A 27044-nucleotide genomic window follows, 5' to 3' on the forward strand; every position below is an offset into this window, starting at 1 on the left:
ACAAAAATAACATTGGGGAACTGGAGAAAGTGCAGAGAAGGGCAACCAAACTGATAAGAGGCATGGAGGAGCTCAGCTATCAGGAAAGATTAGAGGAACTGAATTTATTCTCTCTTGAGAAGAGGGGGGATATGATCTCCATGTATAATACATAAGAGGGGATATGATCTCCATGTATAATACATAAGGGGGATATGATCTCCATGTATAATACATAAGGGGGATATGATCACCATGTATAATACATAAGGGGGGATATGATCTCCATGTATAATACATAAGGGGGGATATGATCTCCATGTATAATACATAAGGGAGGATATGATCTCCATGTATAATACATAAGGGGGGATATGATCTCCATGTATAATACATAAGGGGGATATGATCACCATGTATAATACATAAGGGGGGATATGATCTCCATGTATAATACATAAGGGGGATATGATCTCCATGTATAATACATAAGGGGGGATATGATCTCCATGTATAATACATAAGGGGGGATATGATCTCCATGTATAATACATAAGGGGGGGATATGATCACCATGTATTATACATAAGGGGGATATGATCTCCATGTATAATACATAAGGGGGGATATGATCTCCATGTATAATACATAAGGAGGGATATGATCTCCATGTATAATACATAAGGGGGATATGATCTCCATGTATAATACATAAGGGGGGATATGATCTCCATGTATAATACATAAGGGGGGGATATGATCTCCATGTATAATACATAAGGGGGGATATGATCTCCATGTATAATACATAAGGGGGGATATGATCTCCATGTATAATACATAAGGGGGATATGATCACCATGTATAATACATAAGGGGGGATATGATCTCCATGTATAATACATAAGGAGGGATATGATCTCCATGTATAATACATAAGGGGGGGATATGATCTCCATGTATAATACATAAGGGGGGATATGATCTCCATGTATAATACATAAGGGGGATATGATCACCATGTATAATACATAAGGGGGGATATGATCTCCATGTATAATACATAAGGGGGGGATATGATCTCCATGTATAATACATAAGGGGGGGATATGATCTCCATGTATAATACATAAGGGGGATATGATCTCCATGTATAATACATAAGGGGGGATATGATCTCCATGTATAATACATAAGGGGGATATGATCTCCATGTATAATACATAAGGAGGGATATGATCTCCATGTATAATACATAAGGGGGGATATGATCTCCATGTATAATACATAAGGGGGATATGATCTCCATGTATAATACATAAGGGGGGATATGATCTCCATGTATAATACATAAGGGGGGATATGATCTCCATGTATAATACAAAAGGGGGGATATGATCTCCATGTATAATACATAAGGGGGGATATGATCTCCATGTATAATACATAAGGGGGGATATGATCACCATGTATAATACATAAGAGGGGATATGATCTCCATGTATAATACATAAGGGGGGATATGATCTCCATGTATAATACATAAGGGGGGATATGATCTCCATGTATAATACATAAGGGGGGATATGATCTCCATGTATAATACATAAGGGGGATATGATCTCCATGTATAATACATAAGGGGGGATATGATCTCCATGTATAATACATAAGGGGGGATATGATCTCCATGTATAATACAAAAGGGGGGATATGATCTCCATGTATAATACATAAGGGGGGATATGATCACCATGTATAATACATAAGGGGGATATGATCTCCATGTATAATACATAAGGGGGGATATGATCTCCATGTATAATACATAAGGGGGGGATATGATCTCCATGTATAATACATAAGGGGGGATATGATCACCATGTATAATACATAAGAGGGGATATGATCTCCATGTATAATACATAAGGGGGGATATGATCTCCATGTATAATACATAAGGGGGGATATGATCTCCATGTATAATACATAAGGGGGGGATATGATCTCCATGTATAATACATAAGGGGGGATATGATCACCATGTATAATACATAAGGGGGGATATGATCTCCATGTATAATACATAAGGGGGGGATATGATCTCCATGTATAATACATAAGGGGGGATATGATCTCCATGTATAATACATAAGAGGGGATATGATCTCCATGTATAATACATAAGGGGGGGATATGATCTCCATGTATAATACATAAGGGGGGATATGATCTCCATGTATAAATACATCAGTGGTTCATATAGTGAACTCGGTGTAGAGCTATTCACCCTGAGGTCATCACAGAGGACAAGGGGGCACTCTTTACATCTGGAGGAAAAGAAATTTAAATCTCCACGCACAGAAAGGTTTCTTCACAGTGAGAGCTGTGAAAATGTGGAATAGACTCCCTCAAGAGTTGGTTCTGGCCAGCTCAGTGGATTGCTTCAAAAAAGTCCTGGATCCTTTCTTGGATACACAGAATATAACTGGATATAACATTTATAGGTAAAGTTGATCCAGGGATATCTGATTGCCTCTCGGGGGATCAGGAAGGAATTTTTTCCCTACAGGAGCAAATTGGATCATGTTTTGCTGGGGTTTTTTTTGCCTTCCTCTGGATCAACTGTGGGTGTAGGATTATAACCTAGATTGTAAGCTCTGAGGACCAGGGCCCTCCTTTCCCTCTTGTATTGAACTGTATTGTTGCTGTATTGTCTCCCGTTATATTGTAAAGCGCTGAGCAAACTGTTGGCACAATATAAATCCTGTATAATAATAATAACAACCTTTTTCTTTTTTAATGGTTGAACTGTTTGGATTTTTGTCTTTTTTCAGCCAGACTAACTATGTAACTATACAGTGACATGTACTGTAATATATATATTTTTTTTTTTTTAAGCGACAGTGAATGTTATTAGGCTTGTTGATGACAATGCCAGCACATGTAAATGCCACCATGCACTCTAAATCCTCTCTGATTTCTTGGCTATGCTGTTATCCCCGGATTTAGGCGCTAGCATATTTTTTGAGGGAGAAGAACTAGCTTTGCAATACAAGTCCTGCAGAAGCAGAGTAATGAAATATTCCACTACAAATGAGGGAAGATGATCCTTGTTGACCTGGCTCAAGTCTGATAACAAAGACAAGGGTCTACAAGCAGGAACAAAACACCACCTTTGGCGGAGACATAAGGAGCTCTACCATTTATGAAATGTCAGATACACGCAGCGTTCAGTGGAGTTCCTCCTTAATTTCCCCTAAAGCTCTGTATAGCTATAACCTGATTAGACGGCAACTTTTAGGGCTATTTTAGTGCACAGAAACCAAAACAAATATTTGGATTGCTTGAGTTGCTCTAACCCTTCTGGCTTCCTACAGAAAGTGTGCAGATAGCCAGTGAGGACACAGGGGAGTTAATAGCGGGGAGCATAGAACTGGAGGAAAAAAGTCAGCTCTATTTATGGAAAGTCGCTGGAGAGTCTCTATACAGAGATCCATGTTATGTTTGTATGTAGGAGGCCATAAAAGGAGAGTGCAGCCAGACAAGGAGAATTCAGGACTATCCTGTGTAAATCTGCTGCTAGAATTAGACGACCAACAGACGCCACTGACCCCATGACTACAGGAACCATTTCTCTGGAGCTTTAAAAGTCAAACATGAAAGCCGTGTGTATAAACTAACTTACCTAATAGTCTATCTATATATCACCAAGGACTAAATGTCAGCTTGCCAGTTCACCTGCTGCATCTGGATGACCAGCAACCTAAACCCCTAAAAAGCTGGACTCCAGGTATGATCTTTAGTGTATGTTACATTGGTCCAGCTTAGACATATGTATACATATCTCATACCTTTTTTCAATGAACACAAAAGGTGCTCTCTGATGGCGTAAAGAAGAGGGTTAATGACGTGTAGCGCTCACCCCCGAAGGAGCAGCTGGAATTAACGGGCACTTCTGTCCTTACTTCAGTGATGTAAAGCGAAGTGCTGCGCAAACTGTTGGCGCTATATAAATCCTGTATAATAATAATAATGAACCATATATATATTGGATCCACAGCACACCAGTACACCTCGTGGGAAGTTTTATAACAGGTTTAATAAGACAGGTAAAACTCTGCAAATATTATTATTATACAGTATTTATATAGCGCCAAAGGGTTTGCTCAGCGCTGTACAATAGCAAGGGGGACAGAACATGAGACAAGACAGTAACAATACAACACATGAGGGGTTCGAGGGCCCTGCTCTTTCGAGCTTACAATCTAGAAGGGAGGGGGTAGAGGCACAGGAGGAAGTGGCTGTGGGGGATGCAGTGGTAGGAGGAGTGGATGAGAACGGCTATTAGGTGAGGGTGGGGTAGGCTTCCCTGAAGAGATGGGTTTTTAGGGTGCGCATAAAAGGTGAGAAGGGTAGGTGACAGTCTGATGGATTGGGGTAGGGAGTTCCAGAGGATGGGGGAAGTCCTGGAGAAGTCCTGCAGTCGGGCGTGGGAGGAGGAGACCAGGGAGCTAGAGAGTAGGAGGTCTTGTGAGGAGCGAAGGGCATGGGTTGGGTGGTATTTGGGTATCAGGTCAGTGAGGTAGTTTGGGGCAGCGTTATGAATGGCAAATAGACTGCAAATTAACTTGGAAAATAGCAGTTAAATGCACTGAATACAGAAACCTTCTAGAATTGGCACAATAACATCAATAAACACAATATTCATGTATATACGTATATACCGGTATAGTTATAGATCAGAAATAACCCCCTGCAACTACAGCAGCAATATGTCCCCAGCTACACTGACATCTCTTTAGGCTCAGTCCCAGATTCACTTGTATACTGTGGGATTGTAACACTGTGTGAGTCTATGTGTTGCACAGGCCCGTGTTTGTGAATTGGTGGAGCGCTCTTAAGGACTGACATGTCACAGGTTAGCAGTTGCTCACCACATCCAAGAAGAACAGTCTCCAGAGCTTAACTCCTTGAAGGGATGATGAATGGAGCTCTGTTGTTTTTTTGTTGTCAATTGTCGGTGCTGCACAATCTCTGAGGTGCCTCACCTGGGATAGTCACACACCTCCTCTGCAATTTCCAACACCTCTTTGTGGTGGGAGATGTCGTTGCTGTCGGTAACTGCTGTCCCGGGTGACTGGTACCAATGATCACAGTTGTTGCTGACTTCAGCTGCTGTAGATGACCATTGTCCTTAGCAACCTCTGCTGTTCTGGAAATCGTGAACTTCAACAGTAGGGGCTGCAGACTAGCCCTCACATGTCCTCTGCAAAGGCACACATGGCTCATCCACCCCCTTCCTTGCAAAGCCTCCTGGTCCTGTAGTCTTGTGCAGTATAAAGTTACATTGTCTGCCTCTGTGATGAAACTGCAACTCCCACAAACACTCCAGTACTGCTGAGAGCTGAGCCAATCAAACCCTTTCTGACAACATGCAGTCTTAAAGGGAAACAGTTCTTTAAAAGGGAAACAGCAATGGCCCCGCTACAAACATCCCAATCTCTTGTTCTTCAAATTGGAGAACACCTTGTATTCAATGGAAAAAAAAAACAAGGTGTTCTGTGAATGGGAGAGTGATCGGTTGGTTGGTGAATATGCCTGGATCATATCTGGACTTCAGCTTTAACTGCCGCCATACTTAATTTCTGAGTGGTCCTGAATTGGATTCTGTGAAAATGGAGGCCTTATATCAGCTGGACGTGAGCATCAACATCTCTAGACCTCAAGGGACATTTTTGCACAGCTCAGAGTCATGTAAGAAGAGGCTGCAGCTCCCCGCAGAATCACGGGGAAATGGCAACAATCTTGCTTAAATCAAATTGAAAAAAAAAGATGTATAACTTAGGCTCATGTGAAGTGTTTTTTTTTTTTATTCACAATTCGAATTTTATTAAGTTCTGAAATTTTACCATCAACACAGAGTAATCAGCAGTTTTATATATAAGATAGAACAAAGAGCTCACTTATTTGGAGAGCTGGGTCATAGAAATGTAATGAACATGGAGAATACAATCTTCCATACCCTCCTGAGAACAGTGTCAATAACAGGCAGCTTTTTCTTAACCAGCCAAAAATACAAGAAGTGAAGAAGAACGAGAAAACGAAATAGAGGGAGCAGGGGGGAGTGAAGAAAGGAAAAAAAAATAATATGAATCCTTTTAGAAGTCTGGTACTTTCCCCTATGTTGTAGTACCTCCAGGCAGAGTCCACCCAACCCTGAAGCACCGCATAAGAAATTGCCCTCTTAGTTGAGTATAAAGTTCCAAGTATCTAAAGATCAGCCAAGGGGACCACATTTTGCGAAATTGCTTAGAAGACTCTTTAGTGATGGCTATGGTTTCTTCCACGTCAAAAATATCTTCAACCAACTGCAACCACTCCACCAGTATGGGGGATCATGTAGAATTCCAGTATCTAGGATTTAAAGACTTAGCAGCATTTAAAAGATGTCTAGTGAGGGACCTTTTGTAGCTAAGTGTTTTTTTTTAGCTAGCATAAGACATGCTCCTTTTAAATGGGCTCCTCCATTCTGTCTGAGCAGGGGTTCCATAAAGGAATCCCCCACTGAGCTGGATCAGAATGAGAACAGATGTCACATATGTGACATATTACACATCATTTATTATCTGAACTTATTTGTTTTGGTTTCTTTCTGTGTGTGGATTGCGCGGGTTGTTACCAACATGTGGTGAAAATTTCATGTTATTAGCATCTTTAGAAATATATTTACCTAGCAGAATGGTGACGTGTTCAATACTTATTTTACACGCTGTAAATAAAACACCATTTTTGTGACGCAAATGTGATTTTCTCTTCCTGTCTGATATGGGGCCACTGTAGTGTTTACATCCTCCCTTGTCTCTATGTGGTCATTAATGGTAGGTGTGGGAACACAGTCTGAGAGGATGGGGAAGCTGGGTCAGTGTAAGGTGGGCTATTATTCATTAAAAACCAGTCTAATGCATTTCTCATCCATTTGTCCTCCCAATGAATGCGAGCCTTACATTTGATAATATGATGGAAATACTTTGACCCTGTATAGACCAAGCAGTGTAAAGCACAAAGAATTTAAAAAAAAGAAAAAGAAGCTGGGATATTTAAAAACATTAAAAAGAAAAAACAGCATGTAAAAAATAAATCTGCATCAAAGTAAAAAGTGCATTTGTTAATAAGTTTTAAGTTCCGAAAAAAGGAACATCAATGGGGGACGTATGATGAAAAGCTTCAGCCCCAATCTATAGAATTCACCTCTGATAAGATTAGCAGAACAGGTTTGACTCTTTCCAGTATGAGCGGACATTTTAATAATAATACTTTACTATCCAGTCTCACGCAGGGGCGGACTGACCATTTGGAAACTTGGGCACTGCTCGAGGGCCCGGGGTCAGTAGGGGGCCCCATGAGATGCCCCTGGTACCTTTTTCATAGGCTTTTTTGAGTTTGGGCAAGGACACAGGGGCCCCATGATCCCCTATTGCTCGGGGGCCCCATGAGTTGTCAGTCCGCCCCTAGTCTCACGTTTGCTATCATTTTGAGATCGGAATACTTGCTTCCAGAGTTAGCTGTAGACTGAATTAAAACGTAATAGAAATCATTGGGGTTTTTTTTTTCTCATACCTTTTCTACCAATCATTAATCTTTTTTGGCAGCTCGCCTCCAGCTGGAATGTGAATGTGAACTCTGATACAATACTTGGCCTTATTCAAGAAAGGTATTTAGATTTTAACATGTTCACCTAGAGAAGCATGGTCTATGTAATGGTGAAGAAGGGTCTGTGAGTATGGCTCCATACAACCATTTCATTTGATCCCTCTGACAAAGCAGCTGTATGTGCCTTTATTGGTTACATTTTGTCAACATCATAAATGGACAAGTGTGTATATTAGTATGAAATTTTACTTAGATGGCTACATCTGATCTCAGGGAAAAGAGGACCAGTTGTAGCGTTCACCCCCTATAGGGTCCGCTGATTTGGTCCCAAGGTTCTTTCTCAAGTAAGTGCACTAGCAGCCAGGCACACAATCTCAGTGATTCTTCTGGCACAATGATCAGTCTAGGGATATCTTTTTGATGCTGTATTGAAATTTTGAACTTGGATGGGTGTAGGGTAACCCTGGGATACTCCAGTAGAGCAAAGTAGTAACTTGAGGACAACTGTATCTTCCTCAAACTTCCTAGCACAGTCCTTGCAGCAGCAAATGATGGACTGAGCTACACAGGAGCACTACAGGAATTGTCCACCTTTAAGTACAGGCTGATACAGATTGCAAAGGGATAGCAGCAGCACACAATCATTGGGGATCTCATACTCCGGTCTGCGCTCACAAATGTCCTTGGATAGTTGGATGCCTCTTCCAATACCTGTCTGACATTTCTACTGTGAAGTGTTCAGTCTAGATCCCAAAAAGAAATTCCCTCAATCAGCTCCAGCAAAAATTCAGTAGAATAGGCCCACCTGGGACCTTGACGTGCAAGCAGCAGCATGAGTGGACTGTCCAGAAGGGCAGCAGTTCTTCAGGCTGGGATCTTCTCCTCTCGAGCAATAACCCCTCTTGCTCCAGGCCTCAAACTATTTATGCTCAATCCCAGCCACCTTCTGCGCACCCTCCCCCACGGATTGGCTGGAATTGCATAAATATTAAGGCTGATTTGACTCTCCCAGCCCACTACTTTCTAGAACCCTCCAGAAGGCAGGGTGAAGCAGTCAAACTGCAACCAGTGAGACTTAGAACAGGCCAAAATAATCACAAGCTGCTCAACAGATTACAGTAGAGCTAAAGAACTAAATTTGGCTAGCCTAACTAGGAAGGTGCTACATAGTTATATAAAATCCAGGCTAAAGCAGGGGCGGACTGACCATTGGGGAACTCAGGCACTGCTCGAGGGCCCGGGGTCAGTAGGGTGCCCCATGAAATGTCCCTGGTATCTTTCATAGGCTTTTTTGGGTGTGGTTTGAGTGTGGGCGAGGACACAGGGGCCCCATGATTCCCTATTGCCCGGAGGCCCCATGAGTTGTCAGTCCATCCCTGGGCTAAAAGTAAAAAAGCTCCTACCAAAAGCCTGCCAAAAAGGATAACTATGACCCACCCATTTTAGGGACTAAACTTGCAAATTCCTGGGGCAGATAAAACAAAATAGGGCACATACATACACAAATTGTAAGTATGCATTTATAATATTTACTTTTAAAAGCATCTACCATATCTTGTCGATTTCTTACCTCCCCGCCCTCCTTATCTTCCTCTTTGTTTTCTTCTGCTATTTCCTTACTTCTTAATCTTTCCTCTTTATATCTTTATAACTTCCTTAGCATATATACTCTACCTTCCCTTTTTAACACCCTCCTCTTACACAGCGGGCCAGTAAGCCTGCATCCCACACTGCTTATGTTTCATTATATCTGTGTTAGGCACACTTATAGGGGTGCTTATTCAACAAAGTTTTGCATTAAGTGCTGCTATATTGTGCCTGTATTGTAGCTTAAAAGTACTTCTATGCAGGGGCGTCCCTAGGGTTGGTGTCACCCGGTGCAGTAACACTTTGTGACACCCCTTCCAACAATCCCCGCAGAATGGATCGGATCTGCGGATTGAGCATAATGGATCGGACTCCAATCCATTATGCTCAATCCGCAGATCCGTCCATCCTGCGGGGATCTTCGGCTTTCTTTACAACTTACCTTTTCGTGGAGCGGGTCCGGTGTCACCCCGTATAGGTTGCATGCCGACAGTCCCTGCAAGAGTCCGATCTATTATGCTCCCCAATCCGCAGATCCGATCCATCCTGCTCCTGCGGGGATCATTGGCATGCAACCTATGCGCGGTGACACTCGGACCCGCTCCACGAAAAGGTAACTTGTAAAGAAAGCCGACGATCCCTGCAGGATGGATCGGATCCATCCTGCAGGGATCGTCGGCTTGCTTTACAACTTACCTTTTCGTGGAGCGGGTCCGATGTCACCCCTTGCAGTCGGTGTCAACCAGTGCAGTAACACTTTGTGACACCCCTTCCGACAATCCCCGCAGAATGGAACGGATCTGCGGATTGAGAATAATGGATCAGACTCCAATCCATTATGCTCAATCCGCAGATCCGACTATCCTGCGGGGATCGTCGGCTTTCTTTACAACTTACCTTTTCGTGGAGTGGGTCCGGTGTCACCCCGTATAGGTTGCATGCCGGCGATCCCCGCAGGAGTCTGATCCATTATGCTCCCCAATCCGCAGATCCGATCCATCCTGCTCCTGCGGGGATTGTTGGAATGCAACCTATGTGGGGTGACACCGGACCCACTCCACAAAAAGGTAAGTTGTAAAGAAAGCCGACGATCCCCGCAGGATGGATCGGATCCATCCTGCAGGGATTGTCGGCTTGCTTTACAACTTACCTTTTCGTGGAGCGGGTCCGGTGTCACCCCGTGTGGTCGGTGTCAACCGGTGCGGGCCGCACCCCCCCCTGCACCTGCCTTGTGACGCCACTGCTTCTATGGCATGCATACACAAGAAATAAGTTGCTGTACTACTATGCCTTCTCATATACGGTTAGGGTTAGGTATACTTCTGAAATACATCAATAAACATTAGTCAAAGAAAATCATCTATCATATACTAAGTGTCAGTTTTGAGTGGACCTGTAAGAAGGAGACTTTTGTATTTATATATGTCATTATAGAATTTATAAAATATACAGATAGACAGCAAAGATCACACACTGCTATAAAAATAACATATGCTTAGCTCATGAATTTCTCTAACTGGACCAAAAACACAGGCAGGAATCCACCCACGGATGTTTGGAGTAGTACAGCGGTACCCAAATCCTATGAGGTTTGCATATATAACACATGAGGTCATTGCAAAGAGCGGTACAGGGTGCCCAAGAGATGCTGCTGGAAAATTTTACAATAGCTGAAGCTTCCTGAATCTCACTTTCACCCCCGCCACTGTGCCCTTCCTGCCCACAAGATGCCCATGGGGCCCACTTACCAAAGTGAGAATTATGACTTCCTAATGCATTGTTACTGGATTCCAGCTTCTGGTTTTAGAATATTTATCATCAAGTAGAGCTTTTAAAGGGCTAACCTCACCTCTGAACACTTTATTTTGGTTAAATATTTTTTCTATATTATATTATAGGCCAGGGAAGGTAAATAAAACATGTTTTTGTTAAACAGCTTTAATTAGCTATGATGTTGCATTGTATCATATTTTGTATCAGTGCTATAAAAGTGACTAAATGAACACTAAATACGTCCACCATACCTCCACCATTCAACAGTCCAACATCACATCCTCTTTGTTAGTGGTTATGTTAGGTGTTGGAGGGCCAATGCTGTGGGCCAGGCAGGGCTCTCTTGCTTGGCACAGTTTAAGGTATAACTAAAGGCAAAACTTTTTTTTTAGTTTGGGAGAGAGTGGAGATGGATTAGAACCCCAGTCAGATTTTCATTGCCGTCTGTGCCCCCGTTAGGGAGATTTACCCTCTCTATTTCTCCCATTATCATTGAAAGTGAAAATAAAAAAAAAATCCCAAATGATGGTTTTCTCCCAGAAAAGTCAGAGAGAGATAATCTTTCAATGGGGACACTAGTCCTTGCCCAAACTCAAAAAAAGCCTATGAAAAAGGGTACCAGGGGCATCTTATGGGGCCCCCTACTGACCCCGGGCCCTCGGGCAGTGCCTGAGTTTCCAAATGGTCAGTCCGCCCCTGGACCCTGCTTTATAATGGTGCAAGTATAACTTTTAACAACCCAAAAACTTGCCTCGACTGTGCCTGAGCTAAGGGTGGCCACAGGCATCCCAGTTCTGGCCTAGCCCCCTACAATAATGGAGCAAACACAGAAACACTCGGGGCTTTTTTTTTTCAGGAGAAACAAAAGCACTTCTCATCAAAAGCAAATGTTATTGCATGCACATTCTGCAACGGACCCGATCCTTGGCCTTCCTACAGAGAAGCTCGGATGATGGCTGTGGTTTTGCAGACAGACAGATATTATCGCCGTTCTCAGTGTCTATCATAATATCATGGTACAAAAGAAATGGTCGCTATTGCCAACATCAACCTGAGCCCAGATATCCTATTCCTAGCACAGGTTAGAGATGAGGCTTACAACTCATTGGTGAATTGTTTTATTCAGAAACCTTATTTATCACAAAGACAACTATAACAAAGTTTGTCCTCCCGACATCAAAAGAAGATTGAGTAATCGCATCAAAATCTCTTGGGAATTGGTTAACCACTTCCAGTCTGGACACTTTTACCCCCTTCCTGTCCAGGACAATTTTCAGCTTTCAGCGCTATCACACTTTGAATGACTATTGCGCGGTCACGCAACACTGTACCCATATGAATTTTTTAGCATTTTTTTGAGACAGATAAAACTTTATTTTGCGGGTATTTATTCACCACTGGGAATTTTTTTTTTTTTTTGCTATGAAAAGGTCCAAATATTTTGAAAAAAAAGCAAAATTTTGAAAATAAATAATCTTTCTTCATAAATTTTGACCAAAATTTATTTGGTTATCTTTTTAGTAAAAAAAAAAATCCAAATTAATCTTTTTATTAAAGGCTGTAAAATCAATCATTTCTCCTTCTCTTTGGCTACATTCTTGCAGCCATTGAGAAATACTGAGAGCTGTGATTGGTCAAAGCTTGTCACATGGTACACGGCTGTTGTGAATAGCCCTGTACCATGTGACCTCTGTGACCAATCACAGATTTCACTAGTAGTAAGCAATGATGTCAGAAAGTGACATCTTGCTTACTACTATTCATGAGATCACTGATTGGCCAATCAGTGATCACATGATCGGGACCTCACACAGAGGTCCCGTACAGTGATCGGTGTTCCGCTGTGTCCTCCGGGAGCATGCACAGCCTGAAACGGCAACGGCAGCCCGCTCCTGCACTGCTCCCGTCCACCCGTTTATGTACATGGGCCGGACGGGAAGTGGTTAAAGTTGTTGCTGAGATTAGAAGAATGGAGAACCTCACTGCTATGCAAGCTAATCTTGTCCCGCTTTTTGAAGCAGTGTGGGAACCATGAGATCTTCTCATTTCCGATAAGTCTACTCAGATGTCTGATATTGCTAGCCAATCCACTGTTATATATTGATATTGTATGTGTCTGCATTTTCCTCGATGAACCTGTTTCCTCTCTTCTTTTGTTGATTTGTGACTGTTATCTCACAACTTTATGCATCTTCCACTTGTTGCATGCCTTTAAAACTCAATAAAAAAAATAAAGAATCTCTCGAATTCATGCTTGTGCCCTGCTTAGGTGCTTTGGTTTCACAAAAGCATACACTGTATGTAGCGGGTGAGCATATCACACTGAAATAGATAATAAATAGAAAAATAGAAATAGATAGCTTAGGCAACTACTTTCCACAAGACACCGGTACATCCAATCTCCTACATTATAGTCCTGTTTATTTGGTTTTTGTCTTTTTTTGTATGTCACTTGATTACTTTGCACAAATCGTTAAATAAAGAAAAAAAAGGTTGTGAGATGTCCCCAAATATAGGGGTCGAGAACTTGATAAAGAACGTAGAACCTGGTTACTGTAGGCAACAAATATATTTCCTTTCCTCCAGTTGAAAGAGAGCCAGTCACAAATGCAAAAATGCAGATAAGAGCACAGAAAAACAAAGTATTTTAAAAGCTTACTTGCAGTTTTTTTCTTCCCAAAAATGATTTTCATTCACTTGCAATGTGCCATCAAACTTGCCAGAAAATCTAGCTATTCCAGGAAGAGTCAATTCCCTAGCACAGCTCCCTCCCTTGACATTGTATCCCTGTCCTTTTCTGGATTTGTCCAAATACTCTCTGTGCCGGCACAGCTCCTCTGCCCCGCCTCTTATCTCTTTATATAACCTTTTCTGTAGCTCCTGTGAGAGAAGTGCAGGGGAATACTGTAGAGCATGTGTCAAACACAAAGCCCGTGGACAGAGTCAGCTCGCCAGGTCAATATGTAGTCCTTGCACTTCTGCAGATGTGACACCCCCCCTCATCTCTGCCCCCCAACTCAGCAGTTGGGAGCAGAGAGGAGGACAGAACTACTTCTACAGATCCTGCACCTGTCTAGCAGCTGCAGCACAACCTCGTCTCCGCCATCCCAGGTCTCAGCATTCAGCTGAGTCCAGCCCTCCTTGAGACCCTGCACTTTCTGCTTCCCAGCTCCACCCCCAGCTTCTTCCTGGTATCAGCACAAGTAAGGGGGATGCACTGTGATGTAAGGGGGGGGACTCTTGAATTCTGATAGTGGAGGGCTCTTGAAATCTCGAGTATGGTGGGGTGGGGTGCTCTAGTCCTACAGATACAACCTGCCTTTGGAGAGCAACCATTATGTCGATACGGCCTGCAATTAAATTGAGTTTGATGCCCCTGCAATAGAGTATCACTTGAGTGACAGTTCTGAGTCCGCTGGGGCTGGTAACATCAAATCCAATATGGTGGAGCCAGCAGAAGCCTCAGGAATTTTGAATGCATTCATTGTTCCATTTAGCGTCTACATAAAAAATCAGCTGAAAGATCAACGACAAAGTACACAGTACAGTAAACTCTAGCCACCAATCAGATTTCAGCTCTCATTTGGTTTGTTCCCTACTAAGGCCCCATGTACACAGGACACTTCTGAACGATGGAAACTGACTGCTGGAAAACGTAGGATAAAAAACGTCTGTTTAGCCACGTTTGTGTTTAGAAGCATTTTTTAAAGATAAGCACAGGAGAACCTCCCAAATGCCCAGAATGCACTGAAAAGTGGTAAATTATTAACTATTTCTGACTGTTTCAGAGAAATACAGAGAGTAGAAGCAGAAGCAGCAGTATGTGTGGAGATTAGCTTAGGTGTGAGTTGCTCATTTCTTTTGTTTCCAAGGGTGGGAAAGGTGTATGGTGGAGGGAGTCATTAAGGTCACCTGGCAGGGGATCTTCATGAGGAATTTGTGGTGTGAATGGTCATTAACATATCTTTTGTTTCTAAGGGTGGGAGAGGTCTTAGGTGTGAATGGTCATTAATATATCTTTTGTTTCTAAGGGTGGGAGAGGTCTGAGGTGTGAATGGGCATTAACATATCTTTTGTTTCCAAGGGTGGGAGAGGTCTGAGGTGTGAATGGTCATTAACATATCTTTTGTTTCCAAGTGTGGGAGAGGTCTGAGGTGTGAATGGTCATTAACATATCTTTTGTTTCCAAGGGTGGGAGAGGCCTGAGGTGTGAATGATCATTAACATATCTTTTGTTTCCAAGGGTGGGAGAGGTCTGAGGTGTGAATGGTCATTAATATATCTTTTGTTTCCAAGGGTGGGAGAGGTCTGAGGTGTGAATGGTCATTAACATATCTTTTGTTTCCAAGGGTGGGAGAGGTCTGAGGTGTGAATGGTCATTAATATATCTTTTGTTTCCAAGGGTGGGAGAGGTCTGAGGTGTGAATGGTCATTAACATATCTTTTGTTTCCAAAGGTGGGAGAGGTCTGAGGTGTGAATTGGTCATTACAATGTGTGACAAGCTTGGTAGGAACATCCTGTGTTCAGTGTTTTGTCCATCTGAGTACCTTGAAAACGCTTTGCATGCATTTTTCATGATGAAAAAAAGTCTCTGGACAGCATCGGGAAGAGTTAAAAAAAAATTCAAACACAAATGCTTATAAATGTGATTTGCCGCGTTTACAAGCGTTTAGTATTTGAAACGCTGATAAAATCGACTGCTAAACACAAATTTTCTGCGTTCAAGAAAACGACTGTAAACGAAGATGTGTACATTAGGGCGAGTTCAGGGGCTGCTGAAAAAAAACACTGAACAGGTCATAAACGTGAGTTTATCAGCTGCAGAGTACATGAGCCCTAAACATTAAATGGTGATTGGCCATGGCAGGTTGCTGCATACTCTAGATGGCATTTTTTTTCCCTGGTGACCAGCAGGAAAGCTATATTAAGTTCTGAAGTTCTATTTCTCTCTAATCAATGCTGTGCCCACTTGAGGCAGTCTGTTGTGCCAGCTCTCCCCCTCCTGCTTGTCTTTGTCTCGGCCTTGTTCCCATACCCCCCCTCCTCTCCCTCCTCCCCGGCAGTGCCCTTTCTCCGCTCTGTTTTCCACTTGTTGGTATCTCTGGTTCTCAGTCTGACACTGCCTCACTGTTCTGTCCACCAGTCCGGACATCACACCCCACTGCTCGTCTGTGTTTTAATGTCAGCAGGAAAAAGTGGAAAGTGTCATAGCAGCACATGATTAATGGTCAGATTATCCAGGCATGTGTCGGGACATGTGCCCCTGTTTTATTAAGAAGCAGGGAATAATGTAGGGTGGGATTATACAGGAAAGGTAGTAGAGGCATGGACTGGCCGCCCCGCAACAACTCTAAAAATGGATGCGACAAAAAGAATGAATGGGGTTCTATGAAACAGAGAGGAGAGAGGAGGAAGAGAGAAGAGGGGGAAAGGGAGGAATAGAGGGAGAAAATATATCTAGCCTAGGTCCACACTTTGAATCACATTTCAATGGCGCCGCATTCCTGTACAATTCACATGCGATTCAGTGCGGTGCAGGGGTGGACTGACAACTCATGGGGCTCCCGGGCAATAGGGGATCATGGGGATCATGGGGCTCCTGTGTCCTTCCCCAAACTCAAAAAAGCCTATGAAAAAGGTACCAGGGGCATCTCATGGGGCCCCCAACTGACTCCGGGCCCTCGGGCAGTGTCCGAGTTTCCAAATGGTCAGTCCGCCCCTGGTGTGGTGAGATTTCAGCCTATTCATTTTGAATGGCTCAAATCAAACCAAAGTGGTGCATGCAGCAATTTTGGGAATGCACTGCAACCGGGTTGCATAGCCAGTTTGTACTGGTGCAAGAAAATGCACTGCGTTTGGGGTGTGGTTAACACTGCACTGACACTTACTGCAGACCTCAAGGGCAGTGCAATTTGAATGCAATGTGGGTGGATCGCAGGTCACCACATTCTAGTGTGAACCGAGACATAGGACTGAAAGAGAGTGGAGAAGGAGAGAGAACAGAGGAGAGCCAGGGAAGGGAGAGGGGTCAAGGGGTGTAAGAGAGACAGAAAGAGGGAGAGAGAAATAAAGAGAAGGGGAGAGAAGAGGAAATACATTTGTACTATAGTAAACAAAACTTATTATTATTGGCAGCACAGTGGCTAAGTGGTTAGCACTTCCGCCTGGCAGCACTAGGGTCATTGGTTCGAATCCCAACCATGGCACCACCTGCCTGGAGTTTGCATATTCTACCTGTGCCTGCTTGGGTTTCCTTCTGGGTACTCTGGTTTCCTCCGACACTATAAAGATATGCTGGTAGGTCAATTGGATCCTGTCCAAATTGGCCCTAGTATGTGTATGTATGAATGTGACTTAGGGACCTTAGATTGTATGCTCCTTGAGGGTTAGAGGCTGATATGAATGTACAATACATATGTAAAGTGCTTTGTAAATTGACAGTGCTATACAAGTACCTGAAATAAATAAATATTATTATTATTTGCCCAATCCTTCACTCCCACAGGCCCCCCTTGGGCTGATAGCCCTGCATTACACATGAGGACTCTTGAGGGACAGTCTACCACCAGAGCATAGGGGAGTAAAGTAGGGTGCCCAGTGCTGGGGGGTTGGGTGGATAAAAGTAAAAAGTTAATCTGTCAGACACTTCCATGTTTTAGGTCCATTATCTGCAAACCTGGATGGTGCAGGGCCGAGCAGGGAAAATCTACCCATGGAAGGGTAATAAGCAGGGGCGGACTGACCATTTGGAAACTCGGGCACTGCCCGAGGGCCCGGGGTCAGTAGGGGCCCCATGAGATGCCCCTGGTACCTTTTTCATAGGCTTGAGTATGGGCAAGGACACAGGGGCCCCATGATCCCCTATAGCCCGGGGGCCCCATGAGTTGTCAGTCCGCCCCTGGTAATAAGGTTGCAGGTGTAGGGAAGCATCACGCTGATACATAGTTATTGTCTGACATATTTTCTCAGACTAGGTAGCACTTGTATGGGCCTTTAAATCTGTTCTTTCAGTTTATCCATCTAAAATGTATTACTGAGTTTAGCAATCTTGAAATCAGCATTTGTGAGCGTAGCGCTCTGTATTTGTTGGGAGGGAAGCGAATAGAGGAAAAGCAAATGTTGTTTTTATGAGGACTGGGCTGTTTTCCATTTAATAATCTCATTTTATTTCCTAATCTTGATGTACCCCCGCAGAGAATGAACATTCTCAGGATCCAGCTGTCACAATCAGAGGACCTGGAAGACCTGGTAAGTCAAAGACGCATGTAAAACAAAAAAGCCGTCTACAATGCACATATATGGTGGAAAGGTCATTCACAACAAACGCATGCATTACGCACTGACTTACGTTTCAGAACTGTGGCATGGTGTCTGTGCAAAACAAAACCGCAGGTCAATATATCAAACATGGTGGGACCCTTTCTCTGAAGCATACTGCATGGCAATTGTGCCAACAGGTCCTTCTGAAAAAAATGATATTCATGAATGTGCTGTGGTGGAACATGCAGGAAAATGCATGATGCTTCTGGTAAGAACCAAACCTCAAGAGACCTTGTGACATAGGAAAAGGAATAGGAGTATGAGGTGAAGAGCCGGCAACTCATTCTGCCGCTAAAAGTACTTTATTCATAAAGGGTACCGTCAGGGGCGCATTTACCACAAGGCAAACAAGGCATCTGCCTAGGGCGGCATCTTTCAAGGGGGCAGCGGCATCTTTCAGGGGGGCAGCACCGCCCCCTAGAAGAAGGGACACACACAGCATGGGGATCAGGTGGGATCTGAGAGAAGCTGCAGGCTGCTTGATGATGTATGCAGAGCCCGACTCTTGTTCCTGGGGATTTCCGGAACTGGGTAGGCGAGTGTCTCGCCGGGGTGGGGGAGAGGTTGCCAGTATATGGAGGACAGTGGTAGTGGAAGGCTCTATTGGGTGTGGGGGGGGCTGGGGTGCTGTTGGTCAATGTCAGGCACTCTTTGTGGTGGAGGGGGGTGTTGGTCGGTGTCAGGGTCTCTCCATGGGGGGGGGGGCAATTTTGTGTTGCCTAGGGCAGCACGAAACCTAAATACACCACTGGGTACAGTGTGCAAGTTACAGCAGCTTACATGTTTTGGTAAAAATCCTTATTCATAACCATCATTTTTTTACCGCAACACGCAAGATGCTGTACACAGAATATAACTGGATATAACATTTTTAGGTAAAGTTGATCCAGGGAATATCCGATTGCCTCTCGGGGGATCAGGAAGGAATTTTTTCCCCTGCAGGAGCAAATTGGATCATGCTTTGCTGGGTTTTTTTTGCCTTCCTCTGGATCAACTGTGGGTATAGGATTATAACTTTTTTTTTTTTTTTTTAAATGGTTGAACTGGATGGACTTTTGTCTATTTTCAGCCAGACTAACTATGTAACTTGCACACTGTACCCTTTACGAATAAAGTACTTTTATCAGGAGGAGGAGTCCTATGCGGTTTAAAGACCCTGTAAGCTTTGGAACACTGTTGGTCTACCTCCAGGGGAAATCAACCCATACATACACTTTTGTTATAGAGAAAGGAAAGCCTGACGTACCCGTTCTGATTAGGTACCATCCTTATATTTGTAGGCCCCTCTATGACCCGGGATAAGCCTGCTACAGAGAAACTGATAGACCTTCCCAGTCTATTGCTATTGTATCCCCCATCGCCTGCAGCATTGCACCTTCACTCTTCCACAAACATGCAAGTTTCCCCAAGGAAATGTTGGTAGAAAAACCTTTAATTAGAAAAATAGTTTTCCAGCTGGATTTGGTCTAGTATTTGTAGGCAGCTTTACACCTATGTACTTTAGGTGGCCTCTGCACTTTGCAGTATTGACGGCTTACTCTGTGACTACCTCAATTCCTCGTCATGACCACACTTAGCCCTGGTTCACATATATGCAGCCGCGCGGGTTGCAACTTGCGTGGGCACGACAGCCCATTCATTTGAATGGACTCCCGTGCCCCGCAGGTAAAGAAGTCCCTGCACTTCTTTGGAAACTGCAGCCCGCACGGGAATCTTGATTCCCAGTGCGGTTGCGATTTCCAGTGCGGGCAGCGTGCCATTAGAATTAATGGCACCCGCCAGCGGGTCTGCATTCTTCTTTTGTGCGGATCCACAGCGGCACCACCCGCATATATGTGAACCAAGCCTTAGACCATCATGACAGGATGGGCCCCTGCCAGCATCTCCACCTCATAGTAAGACACTGTTCCTTTCACCTATGGCTCTGTGCTAATTTATGATATTTTACATATTGAGATGGCCATCAAAAAGATGTAGTTAAAAAGTGGAACTGAACCCATCAATTGTCCCAGAACAGTTACACTTAAGGCATGCCGTAAAAGAAAACTATCACAGTTATTAATGCTCTCAACAGAAATGTTAGGCTATCTAATGGCTGGTGACTTGACAGACTTGCAGCGCTGCTCAAAGCCAGGCAGTGTGGAGTTTCCCCGCCAGTACACAGAAGATGGGAGTGGGCGTCCTTGCACTAATTCAGAAGCGCGGACAGTAGAAGGATAGACACCGTTCAAACCAGCCCAAGCAAAGTAACGGTGATGGCCTCAGCCGCAGATCCAGCCACAAACCCTCCTGGACACATTTCGCCTAGCCCACCGGGGCTTGGCCACAGAGGTCACCAATAGGTGACCAAGCCACCAGTGGGCGAAATGTTCAGAGGGCGCAGCTGGGGTGGCGACTGAGGCCAACACAGTTACTTCACTTGGGCTGGTTTGACAGGTGGCTATCCTTCTACCAACAAATGACTGGTGTCAGAACTGATCACATGTGCAGCACCATTGTAACTGCAGATCAAACAGAGGCCAAGATGGCAAATTCCTTGGAGAGGAGGGTTTACTTCCACTTTAAATCCAGATTAAGGATGGCAGACCCATAACATGGGCCTTCAGAAACAAGTCAGCTGCTCTTACATTTGTACTTGAGGCGAGGTCCTCACTAACATTCCCAAGGGATAATAAGACAGGGAGCAATTTAATCAATTCACAAATCAGTCTTTTGTGGAGTCACCATTCCAAATAGTCAACTGGAAGTCAACTTTGAGTTTCATGAATTGCGTATAATCATTTTATATCAAAAGCAATCATTCCCAGAAAGTGTCCCTTCATTAAATTCAGAGACTGCTGATCTCAGCATCGTCACAGGGCTCCCAGGGGAAATGAAGGGGTTAAGCTCAGGGGCAGTAAATGGCATGGGCACTAAGTAATTGTCTGGCGTAGCCTGGGCAGCGCTGATCACCATGGTGACCTTTGGGGAGAGGCTTAGCGAAGAAGAAGGGGGGTTGGTACGTTCACCAAGGCAGGGGGGCAGAGAGGTGGAGAGGTGGGAGAGACAGAGCACTAGGGACAATACCTTAGATATGCCAGGCTCTATTCACAGATACTGAAGCTCAGTATTCAGGACAACAGCGAACCCCCAGCCTGGGCCTCATGCATAATGCGTTATTATATTGATGCAAACAACCCAACAACACACAAACAAGCTGAATTAAAGAAACATTTATTTCAACAAAGCATGCTAAAACTTTGCTTCTGTCCCCCCCATATAGTCATTTTACAGTCTGTCAAACCTAATTATCAATCAGTGCAGACACTATGTGATTAACCCTTACACCACACAAATCATCAAACATATAAAACATAAGATTGCATATAAATCAATAATTAAACAGGAGGTTGCTGCGTGCACCATAAAGTGGTTTCACTCCAACCCTCAGTAAATAATGCAGAAAAATATGCCACGCAACCCACAAACCTTCACTATAAAGTCCAATGCATAAGGTCCAAATTAGTAAGATCTTCCACCAAATGATCCATGTGTCCAGGGGCGGACTGACAACTCATGGGGCCCCCGGGCAATAGGGGATCATGGGGCCCCTGTGTCCTTGCCTAAACTCAAAAAAGCCTAAGAAAAAGGTACCAGGGGCATCTCATGGGGCCCCCTACTGACCCCGGGCCCTCGGGCAGTGCCCGAATTTCCAAATGGTCAGTCCGCCCCTGCACGTGTCCCAATGTCTACGTGCACCAATATCTTCTATAACTGATCACCAGTGCTACTCATGCACAATATATGCTCACCTCCAGACTAGACCCTGATGGCTAGTCAAGGCTCACATGCCCCCTTCATGGACTGCAAAGAGGATGGCTCCGGAATGACTCCACCACAGATGGATCCCACTGTTCACATAAGAAGCGTTATTTCATTCATGAAAGAAGAATAGGGACGGATAGTGCTCTCCGTACAGTAAAAACATGAATTCAATATTTAAAATGACACAAGTCAGGGCACACACAGCGCGATCAAACACAGGCAGCTCTCTGTGTCACCACCTCCACTGCCGACATCAAGATGGCCACCAACTGACCCCACTCCACTCCTATATGCGTTACGCCCAATCAACAGGCTTCCTCAGTGTGGCAACAAATCACCACAATATACTGGCTTACTTTTATAACAGCATATAATAATTCTCCAATTTTGTTTAAAAAGTCAAACGCTCATAATAGAAAGTCCAACCTAGCTGATAATTCAGATCTGAAGAAATCCATCTTCTGACTTCTTAAACCCCTTGGGGACTTTAGTCGCGAGGCCCCTGCAACGGAGTTCCCAGCGTCATCCACCCGCCATAGCTTTTATAAAGCAGATGCAGTTGGGGGGGGGGGGGGGGGAAGAGACTTCCAAATCTAGATTTCTAGGGTAGGGAGGGGTTAATTACTGCCGTGGAGAAATTTTACCATCCTGACATTAGCAGCCAACAATTGACTATGGCTGCCAGAGTCCACCCAAAACTCAGCTACAGGGGCGGACTGACCATTTGGAAATGCGGGCACTGCAGGTCAGTAGGGGGCCTCATGAGATGCCCCCGATACCTTTTTCATAGGTTTTTTTGAGTTTGGGCAAGGACACAGGGGCCCCATGATCCCCTATTGCCCGGGGGCCCCATGAGTTGTCAGTCCACCCCTGCTCAGCTAGCAGCTTTAAGTACATTTCAAGTGGAATTTCACTCCAAAAACAAACCTACAGTTGTGTCCAAAATTATTCAACCCCCAATGCTGTAAAGGGGTTTAGGGACTATAGTGTACATTTGGAATTGTATTCAGAATCAAATCCTACAAGGACGTTGTAACTACCCAAATGCAACTAAAATGACATCAATTGTTTATGTAATACAGTAGTAAATGGTTCTTATGTGGTTTCTTCATTGCCACAATTATTCAACCCCTTAAAGACTACCACTCTGAAGAACAGAGGTTCATACAGGTGCTTTCCATCAGGTATTGAAAACACCTGTGGATGTCACCGAGCAGCAATCAAGCATAATAAGCACCAATTAGGCAGCTTTAAAATGACTGTGATACTCAGCTCCTTCTAGACATTTACTGGTGTGGTTACAAACATGGTGAAGGCAAGAGAATGGTCCAGGAAGACAAGAGAAGAGGTGATTTCTCTTCACAGGAAGGGCAATGGCTATAAGAAGATTGCAAAGATGTTAAACATACCAAGAGACACCTTAGGAAGCATCATTCGCAAATTCAAGGCAAAGGGCACTGTTGAAACGCTACCTGGTCGTGGCAGAAAGAAGATGCTGACTTCGACTGCTGTGCGCTACCTGAAGCGTAGAGTGGAGAGAAGTCCCCGTGTGACTGCTGAGGAACTGAGAAAAGATTTGTCAGATGTGGGTACAGAAGTTTCAGCCCAGACAATAAGACGCACACTGCGTAATGAAGGCCTCCGTGCCAGAACTCCCAGGCGTACCCCCTTGCTGTCTCCAAAGAATAAGAAGAGTCGACTGCAGTATGCCAAAAGCCATGTGGACAAACCACAAAAGTTGTGGGATAGTGTTCTGTGGACTGATGAAACAAAATTAGAACTGTTTGGGCCCATGGATCAACGCTATGTTTGGAGGAGGAAGAACAAGGCCTATGATGAAAAGAACACCTTGCCTACTGTGAAGCATGGTGGAGGGTCAATCATGCTTTGGGGCTGTTTTGCTTCTGCAGGTACAGGGAAGCTTCAGCGTGTGCAAGGTACCATGAATTCTCTTCAGTACCAGGAGATATTGGATGGAAACGTGATGCAGTCCGTCACACACCTGAGGCTTGGGAGACGTTGGACCTTTCAACAGGACAATGATCCCAAGCATACCTCCAAGTCCACTAGAGCATGGTTGCAGAGGAAAGGCTGGAACATTTTGGAGTGGCCATCGCAGTCACCAGACTTAAATCCGATTGAGAACCTCTGGTGGGACTTAAAGAAAGCAGTTGCAGTGCGCAAGCCTAAGAATGTGACTGAACTGGAGGCCTTTGCCCATGAAGAATGGGCGAAGATACCCGTAGATCGCTGCAAGACACTTGTGTCAAGCTATGCTTCACGTTTAAAAGCTGTTATAACTGTAAAAGGATGCTGTACTAAGTACTAAGATTGAATGTCACTTGGGGGTTGAATAAAACTGATAATGCTGTGAGCACAGAAAAGACATTTGTGGTTATTTCATTATAACTGTTATGTTATATTTGTCTGACCTACAAGTGCCTCTTTAATGTAAATGTAAGCAAGATGACTGAATGATCAAAAGCAATGTCAAACTGGCCAAAACACTCAATTTCAGTGGGGGTTGAATAATTTTGGACACAACTGTATTCCCATTGTCCTCTTTACTCCTGCAGCCTCCTGGGATCTCCACATCACATATCGCAGGAGGCTACAGGTCGGAGCAAGGACACACAGGGGCTGGAATGCAAACCTCCTGGCATGTCATCAGAGGCCGGCTGCAAGAACCTGGAGGACATAGCTGGATCCCAAGGACAGAGAAGGGAAGATGGTGGCATGGGACTTTGCATGTGGCAGCAGAGTAGGGGAGTCCAGAAAAACAGCGCTGGATTCACTGGGTGAGTGAATGTGCTCATTTAGGATAAATGGTAAGGTAAAGTTCCTCTTTAACATTTACTAGATTTAGATTTGTTTCTACCTATTATCTATGCTGTCATAAAAGGGACAATAATTATGTATATTAAAAAGGTTCTCCACTTGTAGTGTTTTTATTCACTAAGTTCCAGGAGAAGTCTAAACCTAAATTGTATGACGTTGCCCTAACCTGTTGTGCAGGGGGACTATTTGCTACTATCACAACTGCACTTGAAGAAGTTGGGCAGATCATGGCGGAACTTTTGCTACAGGCAGGGCTCGATTCTAGATGTTCCTGTATTAGTATATTTTACTAAGCAAATGTGTTTACTTGTCACTGGACCACTGTACTACCCTCCCGTTATATCTATTTCTGTGTACTGTACCACAGAAAATGATGCCACTTCATAAATCAATAATGTTTCAGTGCTCGCAAAACCCACACCCATTAGAAAATGTCTTGTTTTTTTTTTAATCTGGCCAACATGATGGGCAGTGGTGTGTTACATAAAATTCCTACATACTGCATTTATAATGCATTTACATGCATTTTTCAAACCAAATCAGCTGAAATGGGGTTCTTTAAACACATTTCTGAAACGGGTTCTTCAAACACATTTCTGAAACAAGTGTCAAAACACGCCATAGCAACACCCTTTGTCAGGAAGAGGTCAGCAGTGAAGAGCGATATATTTCTTTATGCATGGGTTCCTGGTAGAATATTTATAAAAAGGAGTGACCACATGGGTAGCATATTAGAATTATTCTACATGTATGACTGCTAGGGCAATGGGAACCCCAATAACTTAGAATGGTTCCAGTAGATGTGGCATCATGGCTGAAAGCATTTTACATGCACACTCTTTTGGGGGGAGTTTTGCCTTCCTCTGGATCAACTATGGGTGTAGAATTATAACTTTTTTTTTAATGGTTGAACTGAATGGACTTTTGTCTTTTTTCAGCCAGACTAACTATGTAACTCTGACTACTCTTAGGTACCACCATCGACTGGAAGGTAAACAAAGATTGAACTGTTTGGATTTTTATCATTTCAATCCAAAAGAAGGTTTTGCAGCAGATCAATTATAGATCCATTTGATTATAGCTGTATTTGAGTCCATTTAAGTGAATATTTTATTCTTCCAAGCCATGATGAAGGGGGAGTTTTGTTACCATCGAAATGCGTTGGATGTTACGGTATTACAAACAATTACAGGCACTTTGGACTCTTTCACCTTGTGATTTGACGCCCATTGGATCTTTCACCTTGTGGTTTGACGCCCATTGGACTCCTTCACCTTGTGATTTGCCGCCCTTTGGACTCCTTCACCTTGTGGTTTGGCGCCCATTGGACTTTCACCTTGTGGTTTGACTCCCATTGGACTCTTTCACCTTGTGGTTTGACGCCCATTGGACTCCTTCATCTTGTGGTTTGGCGCCCATTGGACTCCTTCACCTTGTGGTTTGGCGCCCATTGGACTCTTTCACCTTGTGGTTTGACGCCCATTGGACTCTTTCACCTTGTGGTTTGGCGCCCATTGGACTCTTTCACCTTGTGGTTTGGCGCCCATTGGACTCTTTCACCTTGTGGTTTGACGCCCATTGGACTCCTTCACCTTGTGGTTTGGCGCCCATTGGACTCCTTCACCTTGTGGTTTGGCGCCCATTGGACTCTTTCACCTTGTGGTTTGGCGCCCATTGGACTCTTTCACCTTGTGGTTTGGCACCCATTTGTAAGGCTATACCCTGAGTAAACAATCACAACTAAGCTTGTACGTGCATTATGTTTGTTTCTACAGAGGAAGAATGGGGAGACGATTGGTAACTCTGGCATGGTGGACCAATAGCAGTCATGAGAAGGTATATATACCCTGCTTGACTTACTGTGCAGAAGTGGGTGCAGGTCCCATTTTTTTTTATTGGAAAGGTCCGTAGCTTTTGTGAATCTAAATTGTGGTTATGTCCAGTAAGTTGAGTTATTTTAGCAATGGTGAAGAAAAAAAAAAGCTCCAACTATTAGATATAGATGGTGCATGGACAGTTCAAGGCTCCTGATGGAGTTTCTGTACAGGCCAACGTTGGGAAAACACTGTTCTACGATGACTTTCTATAT

At 43.9% G+C, this 27044-nt stretch overlaps 1 protein-coding gene and 1 long non-coding RNA gene across 5 annotated transcripts in view; one reads left to right on the plus strand and one right to left on the minus strand.

The window, feature by feature from the left end:
- Positions 1–26699, plus strand: part of LOC149436720 (uncharacterized) — a 68057-nt gene extending 41358 nt beyond the window's left edge. The window contains exons 2-4 of the long non-coding RNA XR_016308269.1: positions 18188–18241; positions 24694–24915; positions 25927–26699. This is a non-coding gene — a long non-coding RNA (uncharacterized LOC149436720). The remainder of the gene's footprint in view (positions 1–18187; positions 18242–24693; positions 24916–25926) is intronic.
- The window catches only part of LAMA5 (laminin subunit alpha 5), a 215966-nt gene that overhangs the window by 133077 nt on the left and 55845 nt on the right, over positions 1–27044 (minus strand). The window lies entirely within an intron of this gene.

Source organism: Staurois parvus, unplaced genomic scaffold (assembly GCF_062004578.1).
Source record: "Staurois parvus isolate SC_StPar_1 unplaced genomic scaffold, SC_StPar_1.0 ptg001349l, whole genome shotgun sequence".
NCBI lineage: Eukaryota > Metazoa > Chordata > Amphibia > Anura > Ranidae > Staurois > Staurois parvus.